The sequence below is a fragment of the Homalodisca vitripennis genome, chromosome 1 (genome assembly GCF_021130785.1).
Source record: "Homalodisca vitripennis isolate AUS2020 chromosome 1, UT_GWSS_2.1, whole genome shotgun sequence".
NCBI lineage: Eukaryota > Metazoa > Arthropoda > Insecta > Hemiptera > Cicadellidae > Homalodisca > Homalodisca vitripennis.
In genome coordinates, this window is record NC_060207.1 from 79,966,952 (window position 1) to 79,994,509 (window position 27,558).

At 35.6% G+C, this 27,558-nt stretch overlaps 1 protein-coding gene across 3 annotated transcripts in view; it reads right to left on the reverse strand.

Annotated features, from left to right (window-relative positions):
* The window catches only part of LOC124365368 (A disintegrin and metalloproteinase with thrombospondin motifs 16), a 169,582-nt gene that overhangs the window by 129,742 nt on the left and 12,282 nt on the right, over positions 1 to 27,558 (reverse strand). For all 3 annotated transcript variants that reach the window (XM_046821346.1, XM_046821356.1, XM_046821361.1), the window contains exon 2: positions 13,424 to 13,536. The gene's annotated coding sequence lies outside the window, so the exon portion shown is untranslated. The remainder of the gene's footprint in view (positions 1 to 13,423; positions 13,537 to 27,558) is intronic.

Genomic DNA, 27,558 nt, shown 5'->3' on the forward strand with positions numbered 1-27,558 from the left:
AAATTCTTCTTTGAAGTGTGATACTGACTAAAAGTAACAAAATTGCAATTATTTATCTGCTTACAGAAACGTATTTATATCAGATTACTAAGTAAGACATAAAACGCAGAAAGTTACTCAGTAGATTTTACAATAACAAATCATATTCAGTACAAGGATTTATAAAAAAGGTTATACTATTATAAGCAATTAAAATCAGAGATTTCATATTATAATCCAGTACCGTCAATCAATTTGTACATGTACTTTAGGTAATGGTTTCAATGTCTCCAAACAAAAATGATACAACTTTCTAGGAATCTTTTTGGTTAAGAAACTACAGTCAGTACATTAGACACATTATTACCTAACCTCGAGGACCTATTTGGCAACATTAAAGGAAAACTAATTACCCTAAAATTTCCATCTTCTTCCTAGATAGTCCCTCCTCCACTATGCCAAACTCTAAGAGTATGTCTCTGTAAGTTCTGCTTTTCAGCCAGCTGGGTTCAGTGAACAGTTATATTGGTCCTAGTGTAACCCTTCCGTTTCGGCGTCTAACTAAGGTGGCCTGTCAGAGGAAATGTTTGGTGAAAGAACTGTTCAGGTATGAGAAGAAGTGGATCCTGGTGAAGTGAGGAAGCGGATCGGGAAGGTCTACGGTTAATGGCGCGAATCTTTGTGAATTGTTTGAGGCTATACAAAGAATGTGCTAGAGCGTGCAGACACCGGATTTTTCTTGAATCCTAAAACACAAGAGGTGCTCACAAGAAGATCCTATGATGAATTGGAGGAATGCACGAAAATGTCTCATTTCTATTTGTATAACAACTGAAGTCTGTGTTTCAGCATTAAACCGCATTACTAATTGCATATTACTTTCGTCACTTTATGAGATCACAATTTTTCTAAACAGAATTATCTATAACTAACGTCATGTTTATGTTACAGACAGGATATAAAGTTCTGGCGGTCATCATTATTGGTGATAAAACAAAGCCGTCGAGAAGAAATACTGTCGTGAATGAAGGAACGGTGCCAAAGAACTCGAGTGGAAGGAGGCATTAGCATACAGATGGCGGAGTGAAGAAACAGACAGCGTGTATGGTGAACTAGACCTCTTCCAAGCGGCAACTTGCTCAGAAGGGCAAAGTGTGGAATCACAGCAGGGTTTGTAAAATACAGTCTTAGTTAAACATATAATCTGAAGAAATGAGAGCTGCTTGAGTGGAATTAGGAGCCATAAAAACAGATTTTCAAGGTAGGCTTACATGTGTCGTTTACTCACTCATTCGTTGATTTGTTTTAGTTATAAGATTGTTGAGAGATTGATAAGAAATAGTGATGAAAATCACGAAAAGCAAAGGTTAAACTCTTTATTACCTTTATTACTAAATTATTTGTTTTAAATAAAGTGCCTCTCACATTATAAGTGAGTATCCATTTTAAATAAAATTTAAAAGTACATTATTTGGGAAATGAATCGTGACAGTAAGTTTTTAGAGAGGAGATTTAAAAAATGTACATTTTAGGGGTTCACTCTGTTAATTTCTGTTCAAAAATAGTGCTTTACCTCAATATAATTAATTAATATATGCAAAGTAGTGAAGGTTTTTGGTTTTCAGTCCATATGTGTACTATGATATTAATAATCGTAGCTGAAATTTTAAGACATTTTATTATGATAACAATAAGAAATTGAGACGTCAAAATTAATATCATTTGGACGTATAAAAGGGCTTAGTATCCTACGTAGTAGCTTTCTTACAGAATGAATTATTTCGCTTCTAACTTGTAAAGTCGATTTCTGTGCCTTTTTAGGGCATAGAGGGTATTGCACATTTACTACGAAGCTATCGAAAAGTTCCAAAATCCTCTGTGTTATTGCATAGAAGCTGAAGGTAGAACAAAGGACACTGGTTCAGACCGAGTGCACTTTCCACCGTTTACCGTAACCTTTCCCTAATTGTAGAGCCCGCATGACGCCTAGAACAGACATGACCTGTAGCTTTCCCCCACAAGCCGCAGCAGCAACTACTGTCTACCTGACACACCATCACACACGCTGCCAGAGCCAGTCCATCAGCAGTGACGTTGTTACCCTTGTCAAATTTCAATCACGAGTGTTCGATATGGACTCCTTTCGTTGGTTAAGTGATGGTTTCCCAACACCGGTCACTACATTAATGCACTCTTGCTCTAAATGGGACCTGGAGAAGTGCGCAGCAATTATATAGACGTAATTCACTGTCATTAAAGACTACCTTTTACGGTGAGAAGGAAGTCGTTTGCTACTGGAGTCAGATTCTAAGGCGGATCTTATCATTTTTTGCTTGTCCACATGGTTCAATCTCTTTGAAATTGAAAATATTAAAATTAGTACCAAATGAAGATTTGATAAGAATCGCATACATTGGAATTCAATTTCTAAACGGTCTTGTGAGAAACATACAGCGGTTATCTTGAAGAAATTCAATATCAAGCTACACAGACAGTGTGAATGCTTCTTGGATGAACTGTTGAGCAGTAACCCATCCAAGCAGTCTGATCTTGAACACTTTTTAGTCAACAGAGTATAACATACAGTATCTAATTATCTAGTATCTAATCATACAGATGTATAACAACGAAAATTATTCTTCAACCGTTTTACAAAGAAGGTTCAAAATATTTCATAATCAACCTTTCAGATTATTCCATGGAAACTGAGCCTTTATCCAAAAAATCACGACGTCTTTATCACTGTATCATTGGCCAAATATTTGACTTTCACATTAGAAAAAAAAAAAACAGTACTGTTGAACTTTATAACTAAAATGAAACTTACTGACCTATAAAATTGAAATAATGGTGGTAACAAATAACTTCTTTTAGTATAGGCCTACAAGAAGACTAATCAATTAGAATACCACTGAAAAAATGTATACAGAAAAACAAGAAATTAATTAGTAATTTTACGGCTGAATAGTAGCGTATCCTTGAAGACGTAATTTTGGGAAAGATGGCCTGTGATGTATGTATGGCTCCTGTGGTCCGAAGCCGACAGGTCCATTACAACACAGAGTCCAGCCACCGATCAATTGTCAGGACAAGGCCAAAGAACAACAGCTCACCAAGGTCGAGACTTCGCAATCCTAATTGTTGTTATTGATTAGTTCCTTTCCGGGGAAATCCGTTATTCCCTTTCATTATGTTGTGGGGCCAACTATCACTTATAAGGACATAAACTGTACTGAGATGGATTGATTCCTGCCGTGGTAAGAGGTACTGACTGTAGCAGCGGTGACCTGATTGTCCTGGATTGGTACGAGTTATAAAGCGACGCTGTTATGTGCGACGTACATATCATTTCCTCGCCATGTGTCTTAACACAGAATTTTCACTTTATGATAATGTTCTGCCATCCTTATTCAGCTTCAGTGATCACTTCTGTGAAATTCGCAGTAATAAATTCGTTTCCTATAGATTGCACTTAGCACAAATCCTAAATAGTACAGTTTAACAATCACTCTGTGTAGTTATTAAAAATTTGTTCCTATCTAAACAAACATATATATCATGCTGACTCCTTAAAATCATCATGTTAAACTGCAAAAACACATTTGCGGTTGATTGTTATACAATTTTAAAAGTTAATTATTAAGCGCTTGTAAATTAATTTGAATTTTAATCTATATTTTTACTATTTAGTGTCACAACATAACATTAAATGAATACAATTATAACCACGATGCAATCAATATATTATTATAAACCTTTAGTTCGCATGTTGGAAGCGGTTTTTGTATTTTCTAGTGAAGAAAAAGTTGCAGTAGATAACGATTTCCATGAATCGATATTAATTTCCTGTTGTTTGGGAAATCCACATTTAATTGTCTTAAATAAATAATTCAAAATTCTTCTATAAAAATATCTTGGAAAGATATGAAACTGTGATTCGTATGAAAAAATATATAATACTTGTCAAAAAATATTCACACTGATTCTCAGGCTATTTATTAAAAAAGAGGAGACGCCATGCCCTTTTAAATCTTATTCGACCCATCCTCATGGGCCACAGTCGTATGGGAGGATGGAATCAAACAGCACTAGAGCTTATCATTATCAAGGATCACTATGACAAACTAGTGGTTAATATAGTGTTGTTACACCAGGCACCGGCCTTTTAATAGATTAAATTATGATTACGATGTTTTAAATAATTTGTTCATATTAGAATGTTTTATATCATCCTGCTGTTATATTTTTATGATCAAAGTGTTCAAAAATCGAATTAGCAGATTAACCGTCATGATGTCTCATATTGCCTTTTCTTCAAAGTATTCACATCTGTAATCAAATAATATAGTTCTTCAAAATTCAAAATAATATACATGCAAGGAATACTTTATATTCTAGTAATCCAAATATGGATAATTGGAAACTAAAATTGAAGTTTTGGACCACCACAGTACTTTGTTGTACTATGTATTAGACAAAGGTAAAATGCCTCCTAGTACAGCTAAAAACATGCTTCACTTTTCCGTTAGTAACACTCCTCACCTCTACTCCAGAATTGATGCGCAATGTTATGGAGCGCAGGAAATTTCTAATGCTCCATTCCGTACATTATATTTGGGTATTGCGGTAACGCAATGTGGTTGCGATCTTCACGCTTGCGACCACTCGTCACTAATTGCGTCCACTATTGTGACGGTGTCTGTCTGTGTGTGTCTGGACTATGTGTCGCAACCACGTCCCTTCCGCGTCCGAAATACTCTGCGCTCTTTGGAAACCGGTTGTCACATTGTTATTGCTTAACAGTCTCTGTACCACGAGTTGGGTTTCTGTGCCAAACGCAGGCATTGTTAGTATTGTAGGGCGTACATGAAATGCGCAATTGGCAATTACCAAACCGGTTTAAAAATAAATCGTTACAGAAACTTGAGTAGCAAAACTACTCGCAACGTTTTTAATTATGTGTATAATCTGAGTTTAAACTTAAACTATTTCAAGTCTCAAGTAATAATGTTGAATAGTAGGCTACGAGTATATTTTACTTTAAGATTAAAAAATTTGAGACAGTTATGATTGTATTAGGACAACAATTTTATTAGGCGTGGTTAGTACAAAGCAAAAGGTAATTTATATTAGATAACCTCTAAAATGTCTAACTCTGATTATTTGAGCAAACTTTTTGTGCTTGGAATTGATATTTAAGATATATCGGGAGGATACATAAAAATAATAGAAGGCTAAAATTCAAAGATAAAGGGAATTTACCCAGGAACTTTTCAGAAGATTAGTTAGTTAGCAATGGATTTTATCAAAGGCATTATTAATCACGTTTTATAATCATCACGTAAGGTCAAAGAATGAACAACATCTTCTGTTCCAATTCAATAATAGGAAACTCAATTAAAAGCCTTGCCAACACTCAAAGGTTAGCGCTGATAACTCAGCAAAAGAGCGGGATAATCGATCCTCTTTGTATGTTGCGTTAGTCTTGAAACCCAGGGGGAAATGGGATGATCAGCTGATATCTGAGTTGCGTGTCAATAACCACTAAACTGATGTCGGAGAAGCGGATGAGACAAGACAGTCAGAGCGACCCTGAAGATCAACCTCGCGGTCTCTCACGACACAAACCACTAATGACCTTCTCAATGTCGCTACTGCCATCGACATTTCATCAACTCTAACTGTTGCTGTCACTAGGACCGGAAGTGCGGCTGTTTCCCAACAGAGGGCCACCACTGCAGCGCCCAGCCCGGGACGGACGCTCGAAGGACACGGGAAAGCGCCAGGCTTCGCTTAGCAAGTGTGTTGCTTGGGTAACGCACGTCTCAAGGTTGAAGGGCCTCCACGTCTCATTGACCACTCAGCCTAAATCTGTTTTGGGATTTTCATGTACTCAAATATTGCTCAAACTTGTAGAATACACAATACCCTGAGTATTCAATTATAAATTGTTCAACCGTCACAACATTAAGTCAGTGGTCAGTCTGTTACATTCTACACTGAACAGTAAGTGGTACACTGGATAGTACTAGACTATTTATAACAAACACCTGTCCGTAATTATACCTTCACTATCAGAAAATACCCTTAATTTTAGAAAAGGAACTTTACTACTTATCACTTGTATTATTTGGATGACTTTTATAAACAATTGCAGTATTTAGTCTTTACAGAATTCAAAGAACAAAAATAGAAAATACGTTTATAAACTTGATGGCTCTAAATAGTTCTATCTTGTAATGTTTACTACGGTGTGATAGGTGGTGACTGTAGGGGTTTGCTTAACTTATAAATATACTTGTTATAAGTGGTACATTTGCTGAGGAGAGAGTGTAAGAGTGTAGAAATGTGCATTACTTCATTACTGACACGGACTCTGAATGATGCCGAGTATCTTGACTGGACGACTTCTGAAGACTAATCCTCAAAGTGAGCCGAGTCTTTAAAAGGCTAAGATATCCAAGCTCAAGGACATCGGGAGTGGGAGTGAACCTTGGGCGAAAATAGATAGATTTATATCTCTGTCGAGAGTAACAATATGGGCTATCATCTTGAAGCCACTGTTCAGTCAAAGATGTCCCAATTTTGTCTGTGTTAAACCCCAGAAATATCATAAATAAAAAAAATACTAGTTTCAGATTAAAATTGTTTACACAAAGTCAGTTTGAGTTGGTTTTAAAATTACCAAGTCTCACGTGTTTTTACTTTATAGAAACTAAAGAACTAGTAGTAGAGATCAAGATTCAGACAAAACGTGTATAGTACATATGAACATTTTTTACCACGATCAAAAGCTTTGAGCAGCCAGATATGCAAGAATAAACTTGAAAAAAATAATCAAGTAGGACTTTGAAAGAAATCAGCTGCTAAAACATCATGGTGTAATAAATTCCTTAGGAGTGCAGGAGGCTTGGTTTTGCTTAAACCTCCAATTAATTTGGCATCAGTGAACATTTACTATACATACTTGCACATCATTTTGTGCATTGTTCTCTAATATTTTACACATCGTATTCCTTGTATCGTCCTCTTTGGTTATGAGTACATCGATTTGGATTCTTGTCTTTTTCATTCATTTTTTCCATTATTCAGGATTAAGCATTATCCAAAGCTATGTCATTTTACTTATGTAACTATTTAAAAACACTATGAATACTTATGTTTTTTTAATAATAATCAGCATAAAACAATATACAAAAAACAATGTTATATGAGTATTTATCATATGGCATTTTACTTCGAATCTTAGATCCGCCTTAATAGATATTACATGCCGTGACCTCTCTAAAGCAAATAAGTATATCTATTACGGTGAGGTCAACAGAAATCGTCTTCTAAGTAAACATGGATATAAAAACCCTTTAACTTCTTCGTAGGATAGGAAAATAGCTGCTGAATGGAAATAGAAATTCAAGATTTCGGATTGTAACTATAGAAAACGTGCTAGGACAATTTTACCGGATTTTCAGATGCCCTGTAATGCACAGTCCAGAAGAAATGTCCAAATAGAGCGAGGTGATCCAAATTTAAAACTTGTGGTTAATGCCCAAATACGACCGGTCCGAACTAGACCTAAACGTCGACTGGTTGGGTTTAGCCGGGGTTTGAGACATTCGCTGTGTACAGTAGCTCAAGCCTAATATCACTAAGACGATTGTCAATTCACAGATGGTATTCAAAGCTTCAGTCTGCAAAAGCGGACACGATCTGTGTAACACGTGGAAGTGGTGAGTGTAGGAGAGGAAAGCCGCGCTGCCACACCCTTCTGGCCTTGGACTGTTGTATTGAAAATCATACGATTCGCTCCAACAGACTAGTAGGGCGTGCCATTGTAGAATTGTGCGAGCATAAAGCCGCTAATAGCGCACTGCTTCTGGTATCTGTTTGATCTCGGATGTCGAGAGAAGGCAGTATTTTGTTGCCGAAGACGGGGACTCAAGTACTTGCGACCTTGAGGAATGATGAAAGATAACGCCGCAGAACCGGCTAAAATATCTGACATCATGATCTAGATCAGTCAGTGGCGGAGGACAAATAAATCAACTTTCACCTGTTACTGAAATAGGAGCATAAAAATAGAATTATTTGTTTGGTAGATCACGTTGTAAGGAATTGTTATTTTTCTTCAGAGATCCTAATCGTGGGGACAAACAGATAGTGAATAATATTTGCTTTATATGTAAGATGAAAATACAGGTATTGAGTGTAAGAAATCATTTAAACTATATGGACTAAATATAAACTAGATTTATTCGTTACTTATGGATGACGTGCCAATGACCTTTAAAAAGTATCCACTAACACACTATTTTGAATAACTGGTGTATAATAAATCATATTATTAAACATTTTACGTGCCCTGTAAGTTACTGTGCATCTTTCAACGGTGAATTTTGTTATTAATCAAAATATTTGAACTTGAAAAATTATCAAACCATTTTACTTAAGTTTCATTAATCCAGCTCATAAAACATCTTGAAAATGATTTTTACTCTCTACAACGACATTGAATATGACCATGACGTGGTTAAGGTATATCCACGGTAATTGTCTGTACTTGGTAGGTCATGAATGGTGGAAATTACGGTTATGCAATTAATCAAAGATAAAGATTGATAGTGAGACAGAATGCAAAACAGGATCAGTTTCAATTATAGTAATTTAATGCGATACCGATTTCCCAAGGTCACCGATTATCAGCTGTTCCTATCAACGTCAGGAGATTCCAAGTCTACTGAACTAGTCAATTCTTTAGTTTAGTATACTTATTATTATTAATAAGGAATATATTCGTGGTAAACTTACAACATTTTAACAACATGTTCCTTACTGTTTATCGAAATAATTACTGAAGAAAAATGGTCAATACTACGTTCTATAGTGAAGTATAGAGTATTATGGAACGGCTCAATTAATGATTAGCCACAATCTTCACACGAGGAAGATCTTTAAACACATATGATGTTACTTTTTATACAAATTGGTAAAATCATAATTTTAATTGATAATTCCAGTATAATTTTAGAGAAAGATAGAAATATATATTTTTGTCGAAACAAAGTTGCCATTTCTCAGCCATGCAAATAAGAAAACAAAAAGCAGAAATGAATTTTTCACAAACAAAAAGGTTGTGGTCTATCCGGGGTTTAGAAACAGGGCCAACGCGATAAGTATTCGACACTACATCACCTGAACGTGAACTATATGTAGAAGCGTTGTATACAAGAGCCATTGTGTTTGGGTAACGAGCAGTGGCACGGTCTGAGGTAGAGAATGTTGGAGAGTGAAAGTGTCTTGAGGTCAGCAGGAGGTATTGCTACATTCTCGGGGTTTTGTTCTTCTACTTGTGGATCTTGACAACCAAAACGTAAACTGAACTACATATATTCTACTGAGTACTACAAAATGAATCGAGATAATATCGCAAGCACTGTAATGTTATCGGTTGATTCGTTAAGTTGAGAGCCTTGATTTTAACTCAACAGTAATCCCTGACGTAGAATAGCTGTGTAGTGACGGGATTTCCAACATCTGGATGGTTAATATTAGAGGATTTGAACAAATCTTGAAGTTAGTGTTTCTCCATTCAGGTAAAATGTCCATCACCTCAAAATACGTGGCAGAGTTGTATGGTTACATAACCCTTTTACTTGAATGGTCAAGCGAAGCAAGGTGTGAGGGGCTGGCATTTGAAGAGTGAAAACCACTCTGAAAAATTATATTTAAAATGCCAATATTCTCGCTACTGTAATCTTCCAGTTAAGTATCCTGGCTAAGCACAGATCCACAGGCAGAGGAGTTCTATTGAAGCGTATTGTATTGTGTTGGGGAGACTAGCTGACACTTAGTGCGAGAGGTGAGTATTAGAGAGTGAACATGTGTGTAGAGGTCAGCTGGAGAGTATTTATATGTTCTTACTCCAGTATTCTTTGAAATGAATGACCCGGCTTCAATTCAACATTGCTTTAGTGTTAGAGGAGTAGTGTTCTAGAAACATTGTGTTTGATTGGTTAGAAAAGCTAGTTAGAAATGTTGAATACTTGAGAGTGAAAACGTGTCTAGTGGTCATCTCGAAAGTATTTTTATTCACAAGAGTTATTGTGCTTGTTAGCTCAGCAGGAAAGCTTAGTATGAGGTGGTGATGTTTGGAGAGTGAAAGTGTCTTAGTTCATATAAGAGCATTGACCGTATAAGTGGTTGATACTCACACCCAAGAGATTGCAATTATATGTTAAATAGTTCCATGCGATAGTGTTACATGAAAATATCACATGTCACATACGAGTAATTACAGTATAGTGTAAAATGTGTGTTATTACAAATACTAAAATAACAAGAAGGTGAGATTTGTATAGCAATGGAGTAGACTTTGCATTAAGTTTCAGTATTTTTTTCAGTTTTCACAGTGGAATACTTAAAAAATGTGCGTGAACATTTTCAATGAATAAATCAACAAAAAAGATTAATTTAGCAATGTTATTTATCGTCGTACTAAAGTACAAGTAATTCCATAAATTTTACTGATTGAAACTAACAATTTCGATAAGCGAATTTTATAATTGTACACGTTAACAAATTAATATACATAAAATATCTGTTTGCGTCAGAAATTTACCAATATATTGCATTATTACAAAAAGTAAAAGGTATAAAACTGCATATTCAAATAATACCTTCAGTCTGGAATGTGTATTCAAACTATTTCATGTAATACCAAGGCAATTTTTGGGATGACCAATTTTAAACACCAGTTAAGTTGAAAATTTTAAGCGGTTCGCATTGATAACACATACAACTTGTAGATGTTTTCTTCACGTATTTGCTGGCTATGTAAACTATGGGTTATAGTCTTCCACCTAATATATGTAGTTCATGAGGTCAATAACTAAGCCATTGATTGAAATAAAAAAGAACATTTTGCAGATGCACCAGAATATAAATAAAAGTACAAGTGACCAGTCCAGATTCCAATCTGATCATCTGGGATTAGAATAGAGATTAAATTTTAAGACCCTATTAAAATTCAAGGTAATAAATTAGATTCCGAAACAAATCAGGTTATCGTAAAGTCAACGACCTCTCGCACCCTCCTCCCTACAACAAACACAGATCACAGGACAACACGTTTCATCAGACTTAATATAAGCACCTAATAATAGTCTATTATTATAGTCTTCGGTAGCCATTTCAAACTGACTACCTATCATCCAAAGCAACCGCCTACTCAGATGTTGTTAACTGAGTCATTCTGCATTCCTCAGTCGACTATTGCTAGTTAATTGGGTATCCAACGAATGGAGTAAAGTGAAAATTCTCATATGTTGGAACATTTCATCCTTTCCTGCGTTTCATACTCAATGCAATCCAGATACAGGAAACTCTTTATTGAAAATAGTATGTGTAGATAAAGAACAAACTACCATTAGTTATAATTTGTTGACGCTATTTTTAATTGTCTTAGATTTACATATCATGGTAAATGAATGATTGTTCATGGCGGGAATTTGAAGAAGGGCGGATATCTCAGCATAGATAATGTTCCAAAAGTGTTTGAAAAGTTTCCATGCTACGAGATGAGAGGCTCCATGACATAGAGCAGCGTTACATAAGGAGATTCAGAGTTTCAGCTCCTTGGATAGCGAAGTTATAAAATTGTACTTTATTAACAGTTCCAATTTTTTTAAAGCTGCTAAAACCTTTGTTAAAGACTCTAATCAAAGGATACAAAGTGAATTATTGGCCTAACGCTCGTCTTCCCGTCTTTGGAAAGTGCGTAGAACTAAATAAGTATTATAGATAAAAATTGTACCATAATTTGTTTTTAATTAATTGTAAACGACTTAGATCATAACTGTACTTAACTAGATCTTTAACGCACTTACGAACTATAAGGTCCTTTAGTAAATACCCCAATTGTATTGTGAGAACGATTTATCTGAACCATGTGTTATTATTAATGCATTGCAGTATAGAGTAAAAGTAGATAATGTTTTAAAATTAAAATTAATATTTTAAGGGAATATGGCATTTTTTACAGTTATGGAATTTCAGATATGTTATTTTTACAGGTAGAAATGAAATAGAAAAAGTAATTACCAAAAAACATTTCGAGTTAATACGATAAAATATACGATTTGTCATTTTTTAAACATTTGACGTATTTTTTATAACAATGTTCATGGACAACATCATAGTACCAAAATGGTGACCGCTTGTAAAATCCAGTTCTCAAAATGACAGAGAATGAATTAATATTCTTTCAGTTCACGAAAATAGACTAAGCTTCTCGAAACAAGTTTAAATAAGTCCCATCAATCAATTATTAAAGTAGTTTGATAGCGTACAATCTAAACGAAATTCTATTTGCAAAAATGAAACTTCGCCAAAATGGACTAAATTTAATTTGCATTTCGATTCTCTCGATGATCGAGGAGTCAAGTGATTCTGAGATACAGTGTCGATCAAGTTTTTGTCATATTTTGGTTTTTGCTTATTTATAATGGTACGTTCGGGTTTATTTCTGTCTCGACCAGTCCGCACTGACGAGGTTGTGCCTTATATGGGCTGAGCAGATCACGCCTGAGTAGCAGGCTGGAGATGCAACCCCTCATTAATGGCTGCAATCAGCGCTACTGCCGGCAAATGATAGCACATTTCCTCGCACCGGTCTGGTATCTGTTACATATCACACCTCTCGCTGCGGGTGCGAAGTCCCGGCTCGATCTTTATCACATCTTGCTCAAACATGCCGGCAGCTCCGATCTCTCCGATGTTTGGATTAGGTAATAACCACGCCAGTAGCTACGGCATTACATATGCCTTCGTGTCGTTTACTCGCACTAATCTACGCCATACGATTATCAGAATTTAAAACTATTTTTATATGTTTAAAAACAGTTGAATAAAATTATACTAAAAATGTCCAAGATACCAAATTTGTTAAAATCGTTTTTAAGTTTAATTGGCATGCTCCGGCAAATACAAAAACTGTGTAAAATACAGGTCCTAAATAATGATAGTATACAAACTATAAAGTGCAGAAAGATACATAGAATTATATAAAAACTAGCGGAGAAGGGAAATTTACTAGCAAAGACACATTTCGGACAATGTATTGGTACGTACTTCATAAACGTCATTCAGGATTTCATTATATTGGCGTAGAACACATTTTACGTGTGGGTCTTAAGTTGTACTTGTGTATTGTGTAATTTTGTAGTTGTGTAATGTAAATGATAGATAACACCTCAACTTTACACCTATATTATAATCGATCTCTTCGGTTTGAGTAGTAAATAAAGAATTTAAACAGCCATATTGGTTCATATTACCAACATCTTTTTATTGCAACGGGAAATGTAGATAGAATTCCAAAAGTATTAAAGTAGAAACATTGATTAACATTTCTTAGAAGAGAGGATTATTTGTCATGACTAAAGTTTACCTTAATGTAGTAGGTTGTAGCTGGCAGTATAGGTACAGTTGTTCGGGTAACTACAGGGACTTATTTTCACGTGGTCGTGGGTAAGTACAACATATTGTCTCTGGCTTGCAAATCTGGAACAAATTGAAATATAATTAGAGAAGTCAAAATAACTTTGAGTTAAGCTTTGAGTTAAGTTCTATTTTTTTATGAATAAAAATGCCAAAGATAAGATGGATTTCTTTGGTATCACGGTTACAACTCTCTCTTTCTCTTCAATGGTGCTATTGTATTGCGCTTTCAACTTCCCTTTCAACTCCCAGATAAGAAAGTAATTCACAAATATTGTTCCCACGCGATGAAAACTACGCCAATTCATTTCCGCTGACATTAGAACGATAACAGACCGAGTGCGCAGGTTACTAAGCAGCGGGTCGGCGCGGCGTCCAGTACTGCGCATGCGTGGGGAAGATAAGCAAGGCGGGCGGCGCGGCGGGCCAAGACACCTTGAGAATATTTAGTTCACAATACCTAACATTCAACAAGGTCCATTTATTATATACGGAAGTGGCCGAGATTAGATGTTTGCACGCAATTCTAATCAGTGGGAGACTTTCCCTAGTAATGAAAGTAACAGGGTCCGATAAGAGAAAGCAGAGTCAGTTCAGAAGTTAAAGATTGGACAGAATGGCCCTGACACTACATATACAGTACAATGATCGGCGTGTTAAAATTTATGGTTTATACTTTTAGATTTGTTAATACAATGAATACAGTTAAGTGTCTCTATTTAAAAAAGATCTTACCATGATATATGTGAGGTTTTAGCGTGTCAGATTCTTCGATTATAAATGTATCATTTTTACGAAGTTAATCCAGAACATTAGTTACCTTAACTATCCTATTGATTGGTTAAAACTATTAATCCTTTAATAACACTTAGTTACATCTGTGTAATCAGCTTTAATTATGCACAGACTTAATTTTATTTCATTTAGTGTTTATAAGTGTAACACTCTTTGAATAAGGTATGATGTAATGGTCTAATATGCATTTGAAATAAACTAATGATTAATTCGTGCATTAAATGAATTAATATTTCGAAACATATGAGACAACATCATCAGACAATAATCGACTAATACCACATTCATTACCTCACAATAGCTGTCTACTACTCGAGTCCTAACCTTAGTCCTTGCACTGCCTATTATCCATAGTATTAAATTAATAATTATGGAGCGATAGAAGGTTAAACATCAAATAAAGGAATTAAATCCTTCATTTTTGGAATAGTGCAAAGGAAAAGAAGATAAATATTGCAATTATTAAACAATGAGTGCAATACTCAAAAGCACGTTTCCCAATTCACACTTCACCATATTAAGAGGATAAATCTAAGAAGATAATATATTTTTAATGATTTAGGTATCGTTAAGAATGGGACGGAGATATAAATGTTGAGTGATGAATTAATAAATTCTTTAAATTAGAGGAATAACTAAAATGTGGTTGTATTTGTGCTTTATACTATTTTTCATTACAGCACGGAAGGATGATTTGAAATAATAACAGAATAAAAAAATCCCATTGTTAAAAGTTGTGACATAACAAACGGGAAATTTCGAGAATTGGTATTTGTAATCTTTTTCAAATGTAAAATTCTATTTAAGGTTGAACGTGGAAATAAGTATACAATTATAAACTTGGTAATAAACGCACTAAAGGAAAAGTGACTGGACCCTAGCATGCTTTAACTTTGCTGTTCATCTCCATGATTTTAAAATTGTATTTTTTGCAAATTCTTGATATGTGGTGTTTCCGTTGTGACGCATAAAGGTAAACCTATTTGATTTGAATAACACGTCAGTGACGGATAAAATCTCATAAAAGTATATGTACTTATGTGGGATGTGTTATGTGGCGGGTTGAGCAACGTTCCGCCAGAGCGCAGGCGCAGCGGCGAGTGGAACATTACGTCACAGTGGACCCAGTCAACGGCGACCGGAGAAACCGATCTGGACCTGCCGCCGCGCCGCCAACCCGGGGCAAGTCGGCCGAAACCCACAACCGTTAATTGTAATGCATCCTAGTTTGTGAGAAAACTCTACATTTAATAAAGAACATTATTTACTTTCGATTTTCATGGATGTTTAAAGGGTTTCTAACTTTACATAAAGCCACAGCTACCATACAACTTTTTACAATGTTACATACAATATACAGAGTTTTACATAGGTGTATGCAATTTTAAAACTGTTAACGAAGTAACTTCTAATCTTTAAATAAGAAATAACACGTAAAATGGTAGAAGTAAAACTACCATCGTTGTCTCCACGGATCTGCTTTTAAAACTCAAGACACACCTTATCGTATTATAGTACTTTGATACAACAATATATATCAAGAATCACCGAATGATTTACATTGCATTATTTGAACATTAAAAAGGAACCATTCTTAAGCATGACAGTAACATAATTGCCTCCATATTCAAGGATTTTTATTGGCTTTGAGCTATACATTATTACTATAGCTATATACTTCTTAGCATAATGTTATCAATTTCGAATCACTATAATGTCGTAAACTGAGTTTGATCATTGTTTTTGGGGCGAACTATTTCTAGCAATAAGAATAACATCCTTCTCTCAAATGAATTGGTAATTTTGTATCAGTTGAAATACGTCTACACTAACCATTTCAATGGCACGATGGCTTGTAAGGGTTTCTATATCACCCTTCAAAGATGAGCGGTGATATAGAATTTAGCATTTGAAACTAGATTAATCGAGTATGCCCTGTTGACATACCTAAGAACGAAGAACGAAATGTCCATGGTTCGCCTCCTACTGAAACTGAAGGAGGAGAACCCTCCCCTCGGTCCCTCGGTTCGTTATTGGGCTTGATGCCATTTGCCAAAAACGTTAATGCTTATAACAAATTATCTTTTAATTCACCCACACATCATTCATTCACGTTTGCTCTGTATTCACCGCACTCCCAAACTTGCTTAGGACGTAAATGTCGAAAGCTTGTCATAGAAAATTTATTATAATATTTTCAAAAACAGCAGGTTTGATATTCTTATGGAGAAGACTTCGTGAGCGTTGACATTTACAATGCAGCCTCAAAACAAATTTTGGTATAATGAATTGACTCTTCCAAATAAGAAGAAATACCTACAAAAATACATGCAGATATTAAAAACATTCGGGAGCTTTTTGCATAGTTTGGCATCTAAAGTCTTGCTTCTGGTTTTCTTTTCTAATCATCGTAATGAAAAAATCTTTATATTTTGGAAAATTCATAAACTTTTATCAACGTGTATTATAGTGACAGTTAAAAACCCTATTAAATAATGGTTACTATTTGTATTACGAAGGAGTTATTTTGTAATGCGTTGCAGAGTCTAAATGAACGGCTAAAATAGTCCACCTAAATGAGATACTAATGGCAACTATTTTCCAATTGAGTTTTCCTTTTACCACAGACCAAGAAGAAGGGGCCTTCACGCCAAGATTTCGGCAAGGCTGCACGCCCAGCCTCCTCCACATGTATTGGGTCCATGGTCTCCGAGGACCAAATATGTACTCGATACAAATACTGCTACCTTGATATTTGTTTAATATCTGACGTACCCTATTTTGAATCATTATTGTTTTTTAGCCTTGACCAGCATTGTTATAAAATTCAAACACACTGTGTGGAAACTCGAACATTATGGACAAAATTAGAATGATTGTAGCACGACTAGGCGTCTACGAGTAATTATCTTTGAATACATATATTTTGGACGAGTTAACATCCCCATGCAGTCCTATTCGAGGTGCTTCACAACCATTCTGTTCCAAAATGATTTAAAGTTTGACTGGACCGAAATAAATGATTTCGTTTATTTGTATAACGGAGGTTGGCCTTTGTACTTTCTCAACTGATTTCACCAATAGGCCAATGATTAACAGTTGGTAATGGTGCATCTTCTGGCAAAGCAGTCAGACTTCCTAATTCGTGATTGATCAACCGATGATTTGGCAACTGTTGCGGAACCATAATTGCTTTCTATATAGCACCTGTTTCCTTCACTTTAAATTTCACAACTATACTCCAAACCAAAATAATTAATCCTTCTGTTGATCCAGTCCACGTAATCCGTTGGTTAGCGTTGCTTCATCACAATTAAATCCAGAGAGAATAAGCAATATACAGTAGTACATAGTAGATCATTTAAATTTATTGAAAATAACAAATAAATAATTTAGGTGAAAGTTTACTAATGAACTACACAGACTTTAAAATACAAGTGTAATTAGTAAACAACCACTTATATTATAAGCTAAAATCGAAATAGCAAAATGAATTGTATAAACAATATTTAAACAGCCTGTTATAAATATAGGTCCTTATTTATACGGCGTACTTCAAAACTTTTATTTAAAACCTTAGGATATTATTTCCATACGTCCAAAGGAGGTAGAAACTAAGTAAAAGTATTGATCTATCTCTCTTTACTCTTCTGTATACACGTCAAAATTAAACTATTAAAAACTTCTTTCAACAGAGCGTTAAAGTCTCCAACTTGATCAAAGTTCTGAAACGGTTTGATAATGAATTAAACATACATTTTAATAAAAGGTGTTTCGTGTCATAATTATCTAACGTACTTCGTTGAATTGCATAGTAAATAAAAACGTAGGCGAAACAACAAGATTTGAATAAAAAAAGACATTTTGATAACTCTACCAGTAATGGACGCTATTTAAAAATATGAGAAAGTATAATGTAATGAATATTCGTTTTTTCTAATATTGTACTTCATTCATATTTTGTTTAAGATATGAGGACAGTGAACAAATACAAGATCTCTAAAATGATCACAATAGTTCACTCTTTCGTGAAAATCTAATTATCCACTAGTAGTGACCTAAAGAAAACTGAAAGGTATTTATATGTACACACACACACACACACACACACACACACACACACACACACACACACACACACACTCACACACACACACACACACACACACACACACACACACACACACACACACAACACACACACACACACACACACACACACACACACACACACACACACACAATATCGTTTATTTTTATATAATATACATAGAATTAATACAAGTAAAAAGATAATGCGGAAAATCAAAATCGAGAAAAAAAATTGACAAGACTACTTGTATATTGTAGCCCTGCTAAACTTGATTATTCAAATTCGTTATAGTCTTTTGTAGAAAGAAAGAAATAGTGTTTCCCAACAACACAGTAGTGTCGGTTCTTAAAAAGACTCCCTGATAAATGGTGGACGCTTAGTCAGCAATTTCCAGCTCGGAAGGCCTAATGGGTTGTCAGGTATTAACTGCACTGTAACTGACGTCTGCTTCCACTCCCATCTGCTACACCTAACTTGTTATTCATCAATTACAGCTATTTTATTACAGCTATGTTATTTAATAGGTGAGCTAATAAGCAATTAAGCTACTTATACGACATCTACAGGAAAATGATACTTCCATTGAATCTGGAGTTAAGAAAACTTATCGTCTCATACTCAAAAAGAATTAATCATTCACAGATTATCAAAGCAATATCACGATGCATCATTGAAGGAAAACTACTAAAAGGCTCTCTCCAAGGTGGGTTCTGGATTATCGGCCGTACTGGAAACTGTCTGATCTAAGGTTCATGCTTCATTGGAACAGGTTTACGGTTGAATTGTCTACTTGTTGTATAATGTATTACAGCAGGAACTGATGCAAAACGGTGTACAGGGTTTGCAAGATAACCAAGCTCTCTTTTACATCATAATTTAAAATCAATCAACGATTTCTTGGTTTTAATAATTTCCGAATGTTATAAACGTTTGATCCATTAAAATATGAATTGTACAAAGCGAAAAAGCAATAATTCTTTCAACTGGATTGAATAATTTTATTTTATAATAACAGAGTTAGATTGGTCTTTTCGCTTTTGTCCATAACAGTATATAGTATAACAAACGTCCTGTATATAGTAATATACAGTAAACTGTCCCTCCTTTCAATAATAACAGATTATAAATATGAATACAATAAGTTTAGTGAGATCTGCACGAAAAACTTAATTATTAGAATCGAAGCTTGTTTAGAACTGAAAACGTATACAATATATTAATATGAGCCATTTCATTTCCCAAAAACGTACTGAGGTCATCACAGCTTTCTGGAAGTAATATCTCTATGTTCTAGAGATAACGCATTTGATAATGGTTTCCGACCACTGAAACTCGAGAACGTTTTTCGGAAGCGGAACTTCCGGTTAATACTAAAATTTTTCAGAATATACTTCTTTCACTTTCTAACTTACTCTCAAATGCGTTTAAAAAACTTATATTGGAGTGGAAACTCTTAAACTTAACAGTAACAACACAGTTTTGCCCACAGCTGTTGTTTCTATAGTAGTTTAGACTGGGATTCTCTCTTTTTCCATTTTTCTTCAACCCACTGCGAGTTTCTGTTCCTGCATTGTTTAAAGGTATTAACAACCTCTAAACTTAGTGTTTCCGGTTGGTAATCATTTCATTGGAGGAAGCGGTAAGAGGATGTTTTGCTCACATTCCTGTCTGATAAGTAAAGAGTTGTATGCGAGTCTATACAATACATTGTTTTAATATTTTATGCCTGGCAAAAGGATTATTGGTATGGGATTATGCCTTATTGAACATACATTTGGAATTTGGGCTAGTTGTTACTTTGATTATCATAGAACAATGGAACTCTGGAAAGCATTATTTACGTACAAATATATTGCCTAATATATTTTGTTGCTTGGTTGTATATAATTCTTGTATGAATACGGAATTTACAACTTGTATACACTACTTCGGCAATAGTAGCCCTCAATAAATTTTGTTGGCCAAAAACATGTGAAAATGTAATTTAAAAAACAGTCAACCTTCAGGAACAGTAACATAATCGACACACAATTACGAACTTTAAGCTGAACTTGCATCAAGGATGAGCTCAATAATGTAATGGATGTGTAATGTAAAACTTGTTAATAGATAATCGAGGCAATGTTTTGGCCGATGGCATTAATAAACTAAATGGCTTCCAAAGGAATTATAAAGTTCACGAGTAGTTGGAACTACGAAGATATGGTTTTGGCTGTATTAGTAGGCTGCTGAACCCATTGAATTCCACTTGAAGTATGAAAGTTCCATGCCAAATTCTGTTCCCCTCGCCTTTTATATTCGTGGTCTGCATGTCTTTCTGAGGTGCTATACCACCCAAGACTGCCTAAGCGTTAGGTGTTCGAGGAAACACAAACAACTTTTGGTTAAGAAGATCCTCTATTGTTGATCTTAAGCCCATGTCAACACTACTATTTGAAACATGTAATCCATATACAGTACAGTAGCAGACAGTATAATTTTACATTGTTATGTTTCCTAACATAATGAAATCTACTCTACTAAAGATTGTGTACACCCTGTTAACCTCTGCGCAATATTTCAAAACTGAAATAAGTTCAGTAACCACTGACTAGCATATGTTATGGTCATATTTCTGCACAAAACTATACTTGTCAACGAGTTTTAATTGGTTTTGCACAACAGAGGCAGATGTTGCAGGCAGTTTCTCAACTAGGCGAGACGACTCTAATGGGGTTGTAAAGGACGCTCTTACGCAAAATGTCAACAGGACGCCCGCCGTTTCGCTGTTGATCGTAAATGCTCCCGAGTTTACCTTTAGCCCCGGCTCGGCGTACCACGCCAATGACTAAGCGGAGAATCAATCAAATGCCTCCTTATATAACCCGCGTTGCACTTCCATAATAACTCATTTAAATGAGTTGTAATCCACTGAAACCGCAAGACTGCAGCTAATGGGTTGTCATTTTTGCTTCCTTGCGCAGGAAGTGTACAAACACGGTCGGTGCGGTGCAGCGAGCTGAATTAAAAAACGCCGCAGACTTTTATGGCGTCTCCAAATGACCCGTGTTGGCAACGGAGATTGTGTTCTGTTCAGAGTTTCGTGGAAATTGGAATATTGCCGCAAACGCCATGTAATTTCTAACTAGACCGCAGGTTTTTAATAGAATGTCTCGTAATCTGTATTAAAAATTTGAACTAAAGAATCTTTAAGTTACGTTGGTAAGTTAGTCTAATTTAAGTTAGTCCTTGAAATCAGGTCTTTGAGAAACTTGAAAGCGTCAATGTACTACCATTTCTAATGGTAACAAAGCTTTCAATCTTACATTAATTAAAATTATTTTCTTTTCCTTGATCTTTAAGGAACTTAATAGTATATTTACAGAAATATTCTGCAGGTCCGGTACTCTCGTTTAATGGAGACTGTACCAAGCTTTTCTTCTTCTTTTTTAGATATCGGCGCTAGCTAGCTTCAACATTGAAAGTATCTTAAGTCGAGTACCTCGTTGTTTATTGGCTAATGATATTAAAATCATTAACTTCAAACACAGTTCTCATAAATAGTACCTTATTATAACAATACATACCGGAATTAGATCTGCCAATACTTCTAGGGCTTGAAAATACCATGACATATACGAGGTTCTAATCCGAGTATATAAGTTGGAACTTTAAACCATTCTGCTAGAAGAGACAGTTTGAGTATTTGGATCTTTTGTTGTTGAGATACTATCCATTAGTTTAATTTATATTATTAACTAAAGCATTGGACAAATGGAACTAATTAATGTTTGCAGTTCAAATGCAACAATGTTATTAGTTTTATAAAACCATTGTAGTATCATTTTGAAATTCACGCCTCATAGTTACAGCCGCAAAGTATGACCTTTAGATTCGGAAGAACTGGGGAGGGTACCAGAAGACAAGAATGAGGCTTAAGGAACGCTTTAAAGTTATGCATTGATTTATATAATTGAATTTTTCAGTAAGTTATTATGTGTATTTTATGCTATCTGGTAATGGGTTAGCAAACTTTATCGCAGCTATAGAAACAATTTCAAAAGTAAGAAACATACAAAAAGGTGGTTAAAGCTTACACTAATCATTTTGCTAACATTTGACAACACGAGCTTGTTAACCAGATAAAAACGATGTAAGCTCCAAAGTTTCATACAGGTTTTCAAGCAGTAACCACACCTGCCGAATGTGAGAACTCCGTTTCCGTGGTTTTGACGTGTATTTAGCCATTAAATATATGAGAAAGTTCTCGATATCCAGTGATTTTCCCAACTTCAGATATAGAGTATGGTCGGGTCACCGGGCTAATGGTCCTAGTCAGGTGATTTCGCGGTGATTATAGGGCCAAATCGCTGTTTGCAACATTACGATCTCACATTACCCGTGTTTGCACAAGAGCGGGCCGAATGTCGAGGCGAGCGATCATGGTGCGCGAGGAAACTGTAGCAGGCGGCGCGGCGGCCGGTGGCGTGGCGACCGTGGCTGCGTGAAAGGCTGTCTTTGTGCTAAAGTAATCGGACATTGTTTCATAAGGTGGGTGGGGACCTGGCCTTGCATAATGGCGACTGGTGTCCTGGAGCAGCCTCTTACTGGGCCGGTCCGGGACACAAGTCTCGGTGACTTGCCGCACCCGCACAGAGATCCGGGGAGGGCCGCCAAGTCATCCGCACCTCGAGAAAACTAAACAATTTCTGGCATACTGTTTGATTCTTGTTTGCATGACCTGAATCGAACAGTGATGTCACTAAAATGTCCGTCTAGCACTATCGTGACAGGCCCCTCTAAGAATGTCACGTGTTAATTATAACAATTAATGTCTCATTATAACAATTTTTTAATCGAAGAAAAACTATAAAAAGCAGGGACTTTGTTTCAGTAACAGAAGTTATGAATAAAAATACTTAATTGATCGTTAATTTAACTAAAAAAATTTAATTTTACTAAACAAATAATATTTGTTCGCCATTCGTCTCTAAAAGCTTCATTCAAATTAGTTTTCTATCAGCAGTATAGTGTATTGGAGATTTGGCCTTGTAGCTGATATTCAGCTGGTATTACCTGATATTCTGACATTTTCGTCTATATTCTTTCCAGTTAACTAGAATCTGCCCATGGAGTCTATAAAACCCAGATCTGCAAACTTGAATTGAACTTTTAATAATCTTTATGTAGCAGTCTTAATGTTAATAACAACTTAATCCTAATAATATTATAAATGCGAGTATGCCTTTGTTTGTTTGTTTGTTTTGCTTTAACGCGTAAACTATTCAACCGATTATAATGAAATGTTACACGTACAGTCTAACGGTCCCTGGGATGAATAGAGGCCTATTCTTATTTCGAAAGTTTTTGTGGACTACGCCCCACTGGTATTTAAAGTAGCGAAAAATGCCATCTTGGTCTCTGAAGTTGCGAAATATTAATTGACTCTGTCGAATGTCAAACTTTTCTATGTAAACATTATTTATTATTTTCAATTCGTTTGCAATTATACTGAGTTTCGGAGAGAGTGAGTTTAAATGCTGTTCTAGATTTCGGCGATTAGGTAAGTATTCATCTACCTTAGAAAATGCCCTAAAACACAAGATGGCCAGAATTTGACTTTGAAGAATACCTCTGAAGCTGTCGTCAAGAACTATGCTAGATGAAAGTTCGCTGAACTGTACTTATGAACTAATGTAGCTATAACTCTAAATGTTTTAAATCCCTAAAAATATTTTTCAGTTTATTAAGAAACAAAGGCGTTGTGTCATTGTTAATGTACTTTAAACTGTATACTTTAAAAAAAAATACTAAGTATTAGATATCAAAAAAAAAGTTACAACACACACACAAACACACACACACACACAACACACACACACACACACACACACACACACACACACACACACACACACACACACACACACACACACACACACACACACACACACACATGGAATTATATGTTATTTAAAAATGTTTTACTTTTTCCCGCACGCACTCTTGTAACAGACTCTTTGTCTCATGGGACTGTCAACTATCCTGTTTTATTATGACCGAATAAAGATTTTTTGTGACTTGTGTGACTCACACACATATAAATATAACAGAATGTTTCGATGACTGGAATCTTCCCTCATCTACAGGTGTCAAAATCACAAGACATAAAGCAAGTGTAAGTCAGTATATGAAAATGTTAAATTATAACGATGGTAAATGTTGGCAGTACATCTGTTAATTTTTTTAATTTTTTTTTCAGTATTTCATTATTTACATTTAGTAATACGATATTACATATTAATATATTTACAATATTACAATTTTACCATATACTGCTCCTTCATATTGACAGATGTGAATATCAGTCGAATGGATGAAAACATCTACTCGTACATGGCAATCGGTGGCCAATTTAACATTTCCAACTTACGTGATATTTTAAATCGGGTTCATTAATTTTGACATTAATCAATTTATTATGAATTACGATTAATATTTACGTATGGATGTGAGATATACTTTACAATAATAGATTATTATCAATATGAGTTTACTTTGGAGTACTCGATGAAGATGTTTTGCCGAGGATTAGCTGGACTGCTACACTTTTCTGCTGCGAACTTATTAAGATTTACTGTCAGTGGGGTGTATGTACGGTACCGCCGTAGCTAAACCATTGTCTACGCGATTACACGTCTAACCTTTGCCTGGGGCGACAGCACTGTATCACGCGCTTATATAACCCGCGTTCCCGCAGCTGGGAAATGTCAGGGGGCGGCAGGACAGGTGGTCAAAGGACGGGGACGGGGCCACGCATCATCTCAACGGTCTAATAATATTGATATTTTACTGGGGACGGCCAGAGCCATAACTTACAGCATCCTCCAGCAGCCGCAAAATTCGCGAGTTGTCCTGTGTGAATAATAATACGGCCGTTGACCGTTGTGTGAGGCGATTTAGCGAGACCTCCCCATCGAACGACGACCTCCGCCTATAACTCATCCCGGCCTTGACCGTGTCGTCTCGCCGTTTCCTCTCCGTAACACCGGACCTGGAGCCACCTGGAGCTTTGATCCTCGCAGCTGGAGCGGCTCGGGTGATTAACTGGAGACTCTTGATATTGTTTTGATTTAATCCCCTCCCACTGAGACTCGGGTTTCCTCTCATTCAACCTCTGTAGCCTGACCACTTTAAGGCGTTACTGCAGGCCGTTATCCTCTTAGCTTCCAGCCGTTTGTACTTGTCTCAGTGAATGTCATAACCTTCTCACGCCCATTACCACAGGATTCATTGTCTGTCACTCAAAACTGTCTGTCAGACAAAACTGTGAGCGTGTTCCTAAGGCCGCCTTGAGCAGATCGGAGATAGCTTTGTGGCAACGATGAATTGAAACTTTATCTACACGTATAAACAGACAGTATGTGTGCGTAACTGTCAAACAAGAAGGTTGTTTGTAGTTAGATACACAAACAATCTCAATCATTCTTTATATTAGTATAGTTTAAATTACTTTGTAAGAAAAATTTGATCTTCTAGATACATATCCAAAATTTTGTTTTTGTTTTTCTTGATTAAATGTTCAAATTCAACAATTTCCTAGTTATGGAGTTGACAAATCATTTAGAAAGTTTTAAATATTTTTAAAACTCATTCTGTATATTCTTTAAATGGTTATAATTTACGGTTAATGTATAATTAAACTACAGATATTGTAATTAGAGTCTGGAAATAACGTCGTTGTTTCCAAATATTTACTATATATAATTCGGTTTAAAGGTTCAACTTGTAAAAATAAAAGTGTGCACTGAATAAAGGGTTTAGAAAACTAATGTTTCTGCCATTTTGAGACTTGAGTCCAGCTTGCCAGGACATTGAACCATACAGATCGATTCCGCTATATAAGTAATCAGGTCACAAATATGAAGAATAATTGCCCTATTTATTAAGACTTCTTTTCCTTTAATTCCAAAAGTAAAGTATTTAATATAATTTAACTTTTTCAGAGAGCCTGCGCCCCTTCCCCGACCCAGATACAGCTGGCAGTAGTAGTAGTAGTAGGCGAGTTGTTCGGCCGACCGGCCACTTGTGAAATAAAAGTAAAAGTCGTCTCGGAAGTTGAGCAACCCGCGTGAATATCACGACACGATCACTACAATGCCGGCGGCTGTCCGGAACTGGCCTATCACTATCACTATCACTGTCACGAGAGGCGTTATGAAACTGTGATATCGGTGACAGTCCAGTGATAGTGACGGTGGGATCATAACATTAGGCCGAGCCCTTCCATGTCGTGACAACGGCCGATAGCTTTGGTTCCGCAACAGTTCGTATTTGCTTAGAAAGGGAGAAGACGTCGGAACTTATCGGTGACGCTATGGATTAGGTCAAAGACGCGGCGTTTGCTGCATTTCATAGAAATAGTTTTAATTTATCTGAGTATTAAAGGAATTTTACTATCTTCTACGTTTTCCGATTCAGACTGCCTCACAACACTACTAGCACAAATATCACAATTAAGATATTTAAACCCATCTTTAGTCAAGAAATGTTAAACTGAGACTGACTAAAAGTGTGTTATAAAATATGACTCCTCATCTATTTTTGGCTTAGAATTATTTGTACAACAATCCTTAGCAAGAACATGGTAAAAGCAACTTCCAATCATATCGCATGCGTCAGTTGTAGTCCTGGCTAAAGTTTCCGTCTATATGTATAGTATTTTTTTATATTTTATTTAAAAATTGGTAAATTTTCCTGTGCGAAACATTTCCAAAATTTGACTTCACCTGTAAAGGAATAATATAATAACACTCAAAACTATAGAAATTGAGAAAAGTTGGATATAAAATGAGTAAGTTCTATCTTCTTTCTGTAGTTCTCGTTTTGAGAAAATTTCATATTTTCATCATAGGAAATCTGCTGGATAGTGAATTCAAATATTACACATGTCTGTAAATATTGTGATTTTACTATCGTGTAAGCATGCTTATTAGAGCAAAAGTAGATATTTTTCATGAACTGTTTTCCTAATATAACATAACTGAATGCAGCATAAGTACAATTGATGAATCTATAACAACCAGAATGCGTTTCAATTTACGGGGATGAATCATTATGATCTCTGGGTACTTAGGATTGACAAATAACTATATACCTAAACCTTCTTCAATACGAGTATAGTATATATTAAATAAATCAATTGTCTTACCATTGTA